We start from the raw sequence: 9123 nt of genomic DNA on the forward strand, positions 1-9123 counted from the left end.
GGTTTCCTTGTATATCTAATTTTTCCGCCCAAGTTCTACAAGGTCTATGGATATAGATATATGGTTTTAGAGCCTGTAGAACAGTTTTTCTCACCCATTGTATCCAAATAGTAAGAAATAAATCATCTCTCATTATCTCAATTCCTCCATTTCAAAGTTCACAATGATCTTTCTCGATGAAATTCAGAAACATTGAATTCAAGGCATCTTTCCACATCTAATTAACTAATCACCAGAATTTTCTCCACTACAACCGATGCTAATAATACGAGCCCAAACACCCAAGGCCACTAACCACAACCTTCATTCCTTTTCTGCTCTCGGGTGTGGTCGGAGGGTTTATCTCTGAAATACGTCACGACATTTTATACTCTTTTTTCATAAAACATGAAATTTAGTAAAAGCTACAAAATTAAAGGCTGTACCCTAATACTACAGGGCGATTAAAATAAATGAATTTGTTAGTTTTGATGTAATTACGAGCATCATACTTGGTGGGTATCGGAACCCAAATATATGGCGAATAAAGTTGTCTCTCGTGAACTGCCAATGAGGGCCGCCAATCTTAAATTAATGCCCCTCTGTTTCATTAAATTGTTTGGAACCATTGAGAATCATCTTCAAATCAACGAGGTCTATCATAGCCCACTCCCAACCAGACTATCCCACTTTTCACTTCCTACAGCTGCACAAGGCGAACGCGCTGTTACCTTCTGTTACTTCATTCAGCCTCCTCCTCCCATCCCAACTGTCATTCCACAATTGCATTTATCCCCAAATATGTAATTTACCGACTATCATGCAACTTTTGCTTCGCCTTTTACATCGGAGTATACGTCACACCTCTTCCCCTCCGGTTGAAAAGCTGACAGTCAATCCAACTTTGAGACAACTACATATCCACTGGAGTTAATGAACATTTCTGCACATACGCATTTGTATACTCATTTTTCAAAAGCCATAATGGAATAATTAAGTATAACGATAACGCATTAATCAACCCGAAGATTTGTTCGATAGTTTAGGTTAGTTGTAACCTATTATTAACGTCAATGATGTGTAAAACTCAGACCCAAGCATAGGAGGATCGGTTCCTTTCCATACACCACATGTGGTTGTCAAGGCTCATATGGCACCCAGAAAATTACACAGTTCGAGGGCCGTTTTGTGAAGAGACGTTACTCGGAACGAATCTAGAGCTTTCGGTCTTAGAATAAATATTATAAATTAATTAATTTTATATGCAAGCCAAATGCATTCAATCCGTACATGAATGTATGTATTTCACCATCATTCATTAAATTCACACTGATATAACATTTGGAGTAGTAGATAAGATGACGACGTAAAACCATGAATTTTTCTAAATGGATGAAAACATTTACATCAAAATAAAATAAGTCTCAAATATTAAAAATTTATTGCCAAGTAGACTGCGGAAACCGACAATTAAAACTGCTAAGATTGAAAGCGAGAATAAAAGTATAGCATTATTTTTTGCTTCGTTTTAACAATTCTTTAATTATTGATATTTAAACCATAGATTTGATAGTTTCCCATGGCCCCGTTCAGTTAATCTGTTGGGAATATACGAGTAGTATATTTATTGTGAGTGCTATTTTAATATTTAACGCGGAAATGAGAAAAGTGTGGAACACTCAATTTCAGCGGTTCTCAAACTTTGAGCGGCTATCTCCCACGGGAGTCACAAATTTCTCTTCCCCGGTGATTCATGTTCACATAACCTCGTTCCCCACGAGACCTTAATGAAGGTAATTTGCGCGAATTTATCGCAATAATTTAGAGGGTCAAAATGTCAAAAAAGTGTCCATCATTGTTGGTATTGTCTAATAGTAACAAACAATAGTATCACTTGTCGAAGCGATAAAAGAATAGACTGGATCGCAATAATTTTCCTGCAAAAATCATTCAGTCTTTTTAAATTTTCAATTAATCACGTTAGCTTGGATTACTTGTAGTATTACATGTTTTATACCTATGTATTTAATAAGTTTTAGTTTCCATAAAGTGCCATTGTAGGATTAATCGACAGCTCCTAACATATATTGGATAAGACCGCTTTAGAATAAAAAGAATCTAACCGTTCAAAAAGAAGTTATTCATTTCCCATTGAATCTTTCCAAGTAATTTTCTTTTCAAAATTAAAGAACTTTAAGGAGCACCCGACATGAAAAATGTTTAGCCCTAACTTGGTTATTTCTGTTTTTCAATAAATTCCTCTAAATTCGTAGACAGGTGCAGTATTTTGACAGCTAATCATTAGCATTTTTTCGGTACTATATAAAATTCAAAGACTTCTAAAATAGCACATCAAAATACCGGAATCTAGCTCGGGAAAATCATTAATCTACAACAGATTAAATGAAACTTGTTAATAAATTGAACGAAGTGCTTAAGGTTAGGGATTGGTGGCATAATCTCAGGCTTCGGGGCATGGGGCATTGTGACCCCTCCAATGTGCATACATATATTATAAAGTGGGGTAACTCTGTTCCCGCCCACTTTGTATTCCTGTTCAACTTCCATACCCTTATTTTTCCTCCCACCCCATTAAAATTCAAGCCATCAACCCGTTTAAAAATTTCGGGGCACGACAGTGGTCTGCATGAATTAATACTTCCAGGTTTTTTCGAGCGTCCACTGTGGTATGCGGGATAAAGATGAAAAGGAATCACCTAGGTCGGGGTCTTTGGATGTCAATGGCATTGGTAGGACAAAACGACACGAAGTGATATTTCAAAATATCCTTCGTCCTTAATCAGATTTATACACATTCGAAAACCAGATCATGACACTTTTGCTTTAATTTAAAAATGTAATTAAAATTGAATAATCAAATTGGCTCTTTTCAGTGTACTTTTAAAATCTAAAAGAATGAACCTATGCCAATGCATTGAATTGTATTTTTAAATTCCTCTGGAAACGTTTAATTTCCTGCTACACCGAATGCCTAAGTCGAGAACCCCTGTTTCAAATGTAAGCGGGGACAAATATAGTCGTGAGAAATGGATTCAAACGTTGATTTAGTTCCTTTCATGAATAACATTTGCGGTTAAATAATCTCCGCACCACATTGGTACGAACTGCCTTTTGGTTAATTCCATTGTGTCCTCTAAATAGCTGTTTTTCCTGACACTCCGTATGCCTAACTACTTTGGCACTTAATAACAAAATGATGTTAGAATTTATGAATTGAAATAGGACCAATGATAAAATATTGGGACAACTCTCATTAAAATTACTAATGATATAATATATTTCATATTGATATATTATATAATTATTCGTTATTATTATTAATTATGTGTATTCATAATGAAACCAAAAGTACTTCATCACATCCATTTTTCTATCTGCAAACAAATATATTTTGAGCTACAAGAAATGGAGATGGACCAAGTAAAAATGTATGCAACAGTTATAACTAAATATCATTCTGCTTCAATTAAAATGAAAAGAGTCAGTTCCTTGCCCTTATATTACCTTTTGTTACAAGCAGCTTTCAAAATAAATTAAAACTAATTGCACAGGTATATTGTTGCCAAAACGTGAAAATAAACTGAATTTCGATGCCTACGGCCTAAACTATGAATTCGTGAAGCGATTACGGTATGCAATTTGACGACCACGTGAAGTCTGTCGAGAGCAGCGTCGTCAATCATTTTCAACAGCTGACCCGTGTATTTTATCATTGATCTCCAAAATGACCACTTAATAGAGCCAACTACAAGCGGTCTGCCTTTTCCAATATAGTATATGAATAGATATGAAAACCGTTTAAATATCAATTCAAAATCTAAATTTTCGATTGTTTTAATTTTATCACTTAGGAGAGAATCCAATTGATACTCACGGATAGTGATCCTAAATGTTATATTTGCATGGCATGCCATTTTAGTGCTGATACAGTGCCACATAAATTATTATGAAGACAGTCAACAGGCCTGTTTAAATTTTCAGCCCCAATAGATTGGCTGGTAGATAAATGCGCCATCGCTAGATGTTTTGGTACTTAACCTTATTTCCCGTTTAAAACCAGGCATTACTTCGCACGTGAAATAACATAAAGAGCCCATTACAGGAAGGGGGAGTAAGGGATGGCGATACGGACGGGCGTTCGGAGGAAAGGGGGACGAGAGGTTGAGGGAAGCCACATGCGCCTTTTCGTTTAAAAATTCCACGCAGGTCCCATCACGTGCACGCGAAACGCCTATTCCACCAGTCGGGCCGTGTCGCGCCGTCCGTCCCCTTAGCGCCGAAGATGCCGCTAAGCGATGAGCGAAAATCAATAGGAAAAAAAGAAAGGGAAGGAGGTAGGGAGAAGGTTGAAGATGTGGAAGGAGTAAAGGGAGATAGAAAAGCGGGAAAAACTAACCATTCGCGAAGGCAACACGGAAGTACGAAAATTTAAAAGAGGCGACGAAAGTTCGGACGTGGATGGAGGGCTGAAGATGAGGAGGAGAGTGAAGCAAGCGGGGAAACACGGAAGGACGGGGATGCTGGGTTGCCCGGCGGTATCCCTCCCTCCGAAGGATTAAAGTCTCTACCAACCCGGCCGCCCCTTGACTTGGGGGAGGAATATCGGGCATTGGGGCCGGGGAGGGGAGCTGGATGGGACGGGAGTAAGTTAGGGGGGAACTTCCGTTCCTTAGGCAAAGCGCCAATGGGTTCGCGTGCGAGACACACACACACCAACGTGGATGCAGTCTTCCATAAACTCCCCGGTACTCGATGAAAAACTGAGCACGTCTCCGAAATAAATTTGTCATCCAACCAGTGTGGGTGGTACGGGTTGGGGAGGGAGGGATCGGGTGTAACAAGAGGGAGGTAGGGGTTGAAGTGCGGAAGGGAATGGTGTCCGGGTGTTTTTTTCTCGATCCTGCTGGGCCTAAATCGTGCAGAATATAGAAAAGAGGGGGACAAGATTTCTGACTGACGGGATACGACCAAAATTTTTGAATGAATTTTTACGTTTTTTTTAACTTCTTATAGGTCGTTCCTTATCCAAGTATTAAATCGGTCATCACCCTCGGCCGTCCCAAGTTAAGAGCGCAAAGATAAATATTAGCAATCATAAATTTTCCTTAGTCGGCCCAATTAAATTCCTTCGCTGGAAAGAAATGATTATAAATGAGTTTTTTTGGCAACGAAATCTCAGGCAGATATATTAAAAGTCACCTTGGCTAGCGTCTTAGGCAATGGAATATTATGGAAAATTATATTCGAACATTAAAAATTAAGGTTATGTATCTAAACTGGCAATTTTCACAGCTTGAGTGTTATAAATGAACCTAGTGCATCAGTGTTTACGCATCATCCATGTCCATAGCAGCGCAAATAACGGAACAAAGTAACTGCTGAGGTAAAAATCACCATTACCGACAACGGAAATAAATCTCATGACCGTTAATTACAGAATGTTTTGCGAATATCGCACACAGGGGAATTGTTATCTCTCTCTTTTGTGTTAGAAAATTAACAGCATTCTAGCAGAAATGTCGATAAACAACAGACGCATCCTCAGGCGAAATTCGAATCTCATTTGGCGGTAATGAATTCATACTCCACTCCGTGGCTTAATGCAGGCATGTAATGTATTCCACTATAATTATGGATATGATTTACCCTACCTATATATTTTGGCATTATCTAAGCAAGAATAAACGGAGAAGTAAGCTCTCTAATAAAAAACTATGCAATTACAAAGTACTGGTTTAACAGAGGAACATGATGTATTCATGCTGAAACAAGGGTTCAACTCCTGTTGTCAAAAAATTCTTCCAAAATGTTCCATCGGCGGACTCTCTTTATTATTCGAGAGCATAATCCTTAATTTTAACCATATTTCGCGAAAATAATCATAAAATATTGGTGATAATTAGGATGATTCGCCAACTTCCTACCATATAAATTTTTAATGAGTTCCGACTATAACTCTCTAATATATCACCCTCTTAAAAAAATCGACCTGACGACCAATAAAAAGAGAAGAGTCATTTGTCAAAATGACATTCCTGAATAAAAAACACCACACAAAGAAAATGAATACTTCCGCGGGAATATTTTGTCTCTAACGTCGTGAATGTCATTCCGTTTGATCTTGATTCATTTGATGATCAAGATTTTTTAAAAGCTGTGCCAATTTAATACGGGTAACAATGCATAGATAATAGGAGTAATTTTAAGATTTCCGTGACACTTAATGAGTGTTTCCTGCGTTGAATTATCTAATTTTATTATATTTTCAAAGCCAGTGTGGCTTCATTCCTAATAAAATTGTAATAGAGGTTAGGTACTATTTTTTTACGTCTCTGAAAACATAGACATAACATAATTTTCTAACATACTTGAATCAATACGACTTTTTGATTTCTTTCCCGCCACCGAGAAATTGGTCAGAGTTAGAGAATTAAAGCCAACATGAGCTCCAATGGAACTAAAAATACAATCACAGCGTAATTTATACACATATTTATATAGCTATATAAATGATGTTTCTTAGGGAATAAAAAATATAATTCCCAATTGAAATCTAAAAATGTTTATTCCTGAAATGCAGGAAAAGTTTTCTTCACAAACCCAAAAACACTTCTCTTACGGGGGTAATTGTGGCTAGTTTTAGTGAGTCTATGGTATAGTTATTGTTAAAAGTTACAATATTGAACATTCTTTCACCAATGATAATATTAAGTAAAATATGACCGGATAAAAAAGTCAAATATCACTAAAACAAAAATCCATGACATCCTGTAATTAAAAATTTGGAACTTGTGCAAAAGAAACTAAACAGAATCAAACATACACGAAAAGGGAGCTTGGAAAACTTTAAAAATAGTTGTTATGTATAGAAGCCCCAACGAAGGGATGTACGCAGTCGAGGTATTAGCAGACATATGCTCGGCTAACCCTGAGGATCACAGCGTCATAAGACTTGAACCTTCCAGGTATTCAATGGTCGGCAGACGAGGTCACGGTGGGGAGTGGGAAGGCCCAAGAAATCGTTAGTCATGTTATAAACGAGGAGGGTTTTGTACAGTTGGAGGAAAACCCACGCGCGGGGGAAACATCCTCGACGTCATACTTGTGAGACCGAAAAAGTGGGTAGGGGAAGTCGAGGTCCTTCAGGGAATAAGTGACCATTCAGCTGTACGTATGTATCTAAATTGGGAAAAAGCTCAGTATAAGGGGCCAGTAAACAAAATGACAGTTTGGTAATATAAACGTGGTGATAGGGAAGGGTTACAGAACTTTTTAGGGGAAAAGTATTCGCAATGGGTAAGTGGTGGGCAGAATGTAGAAGAAATCTGGAAAACACAAAGTGGATAGTGGAAGAGGGATTAAATAAATTTGTCCCGAAAAAAATTCTTAAAGAAAATACTGACCCAGAGTACTACAACCGCAAAATCAGGTCCTTGAAGAAAAAAACTGAAAGTGACTCACAAAAAACGGAACGAGAGCTCGGAATGGCTCATAATTTACAAAAAATTAGTTCGTGAATTGAATAGAGAAAAAAAATAGCCAAAGAAAGTTTTCTGCAGAAAATAATCGGGATAGATAATGCAAATAAATTTTACAAGTACCTCCGGAGGAGGAAAGACAACAGGGAAAACATAACAGCTTTAAAAAAAGAGGATGGAACACTAATCGTTGACGATAAGGAAAAGGCTAATACGTTTAATAATTGGTATGCAAGTGTATTTAAGATTATGGTTAATAAAAAGGATTCTGTAGATACATCTCTGAGTCAACAAGGAGGCGATAAAATATTAAATACCAAAAGTTTTAAAACGACGGGCACAGAAATTTATTAAAAAAATATGAAAATGAGGACAAATAAATCAAAAGGGCCAGATGGTATCTCAATTGACTTGCTTAAATTGGTTGGTAGTGTAGTTTCAAATTATATAAATCATTTATTCAATGTTGCCTCAAACAATAATGCCCTGTCAAATGCTTGGAAGGAGGCATATGTTACGCCAATTTTCAAAGGAGGAGAGAAGGTACTAGTTGATAATTATAGACCGGTAAGCTTGACATCAGTTGTATGCAGCTTAAAGATAATGGCTGATTACATCTGGGATTTGTGGGAGAGTGAGAATTGGTTTTTTAGTCGCCAACACGGTTTTAAAAAGGGCACTCTTGCGAAACTCAGCTATTAGGGTTCTGCCAAGAAATATTCGACTCTATGGATGCGGAATAGAAGTGGATGCTATAATAGTCGACCTGTCAAAAGCCTTTGACAAAGTTGACCACGATCACTTAGTGCTTAAGATGGGCCAATTGCCACGGCACACAGATGGAAGAGTAATCTCTTGGGTCAAAAATTTCATGGAAGGTCGAACACAAAGGGTCAAATTAGGAGAAGTGTATTCTGAAAAAACAAGGGTAACATCGGGAGTCCCACAAGGAAGCGTACTTAGCCCGCTCTTGTTTTTAATCTGTATAAATGATCTCCCAGTAAATGTTAATTCTCAGATAAGACTTTTAGCACACGACTGTATTATCTGCAGGAAAGTCGAAAATGACAGAGACCGCGACATGCTTCAAAGGGGCATCAATAAAATGGCGGATTGGGTGACAAATAATGGGATGGATATTAATGTTAGCAAATGCAAATCCATCACTTTTAGTAACAAGGTAAATGGAAAAAATAGGGAATATAAATTCTCAGTATCTGTCATTCTTAGAAGTGATACTTGCAAATACTTAGGTGAATATTTAACTAAGGACTTAGGGTGGGGGCTAAATTTGGAGTACATCTTTAAGAAAGCTTTCCAAACTCTTCATTGGGTGATGAGAAACCTCAAAGGGAGCGGTAGAGCAACTAAGGAGAAGGCGTATCAGACCCTAGTAAGACGAATTTTAGAGTACGCTTCTCTTCTATGGGACCCTCATGAAGAAGGACAAATCAAAAAACTGGAAAAGGTACAAAGAAAGGCTGGCCGATATGTACTGGGGAAGCATAGGAGGATAGAGAGTGTGTCTCACATGCTAGAAACGCTGGGCTGGGAACCTCTGCAAACTAGAAGGAAAGTAAGCAGACTTTGTGGAATGTTCCGCATTCTAAAGGGGGAGAAAGCTTGGGCAGATCTTCGGAAAGAG

This window comes from Hetaerina americana, unplaced genomic scaffold (genome assembly GCF_022747635.1).
Source record: "Hetaerina americana unplaced genomic scaffold, ioHetAmer1.1.p SCAF_9, whole genome shotgun sequence".
Lineage (NCBI taxonomy): Eukaryota > Metazoa > Arthropoda > Insecta > Odonata > Calopterygidae > Hetaerina > Hetaerina americana.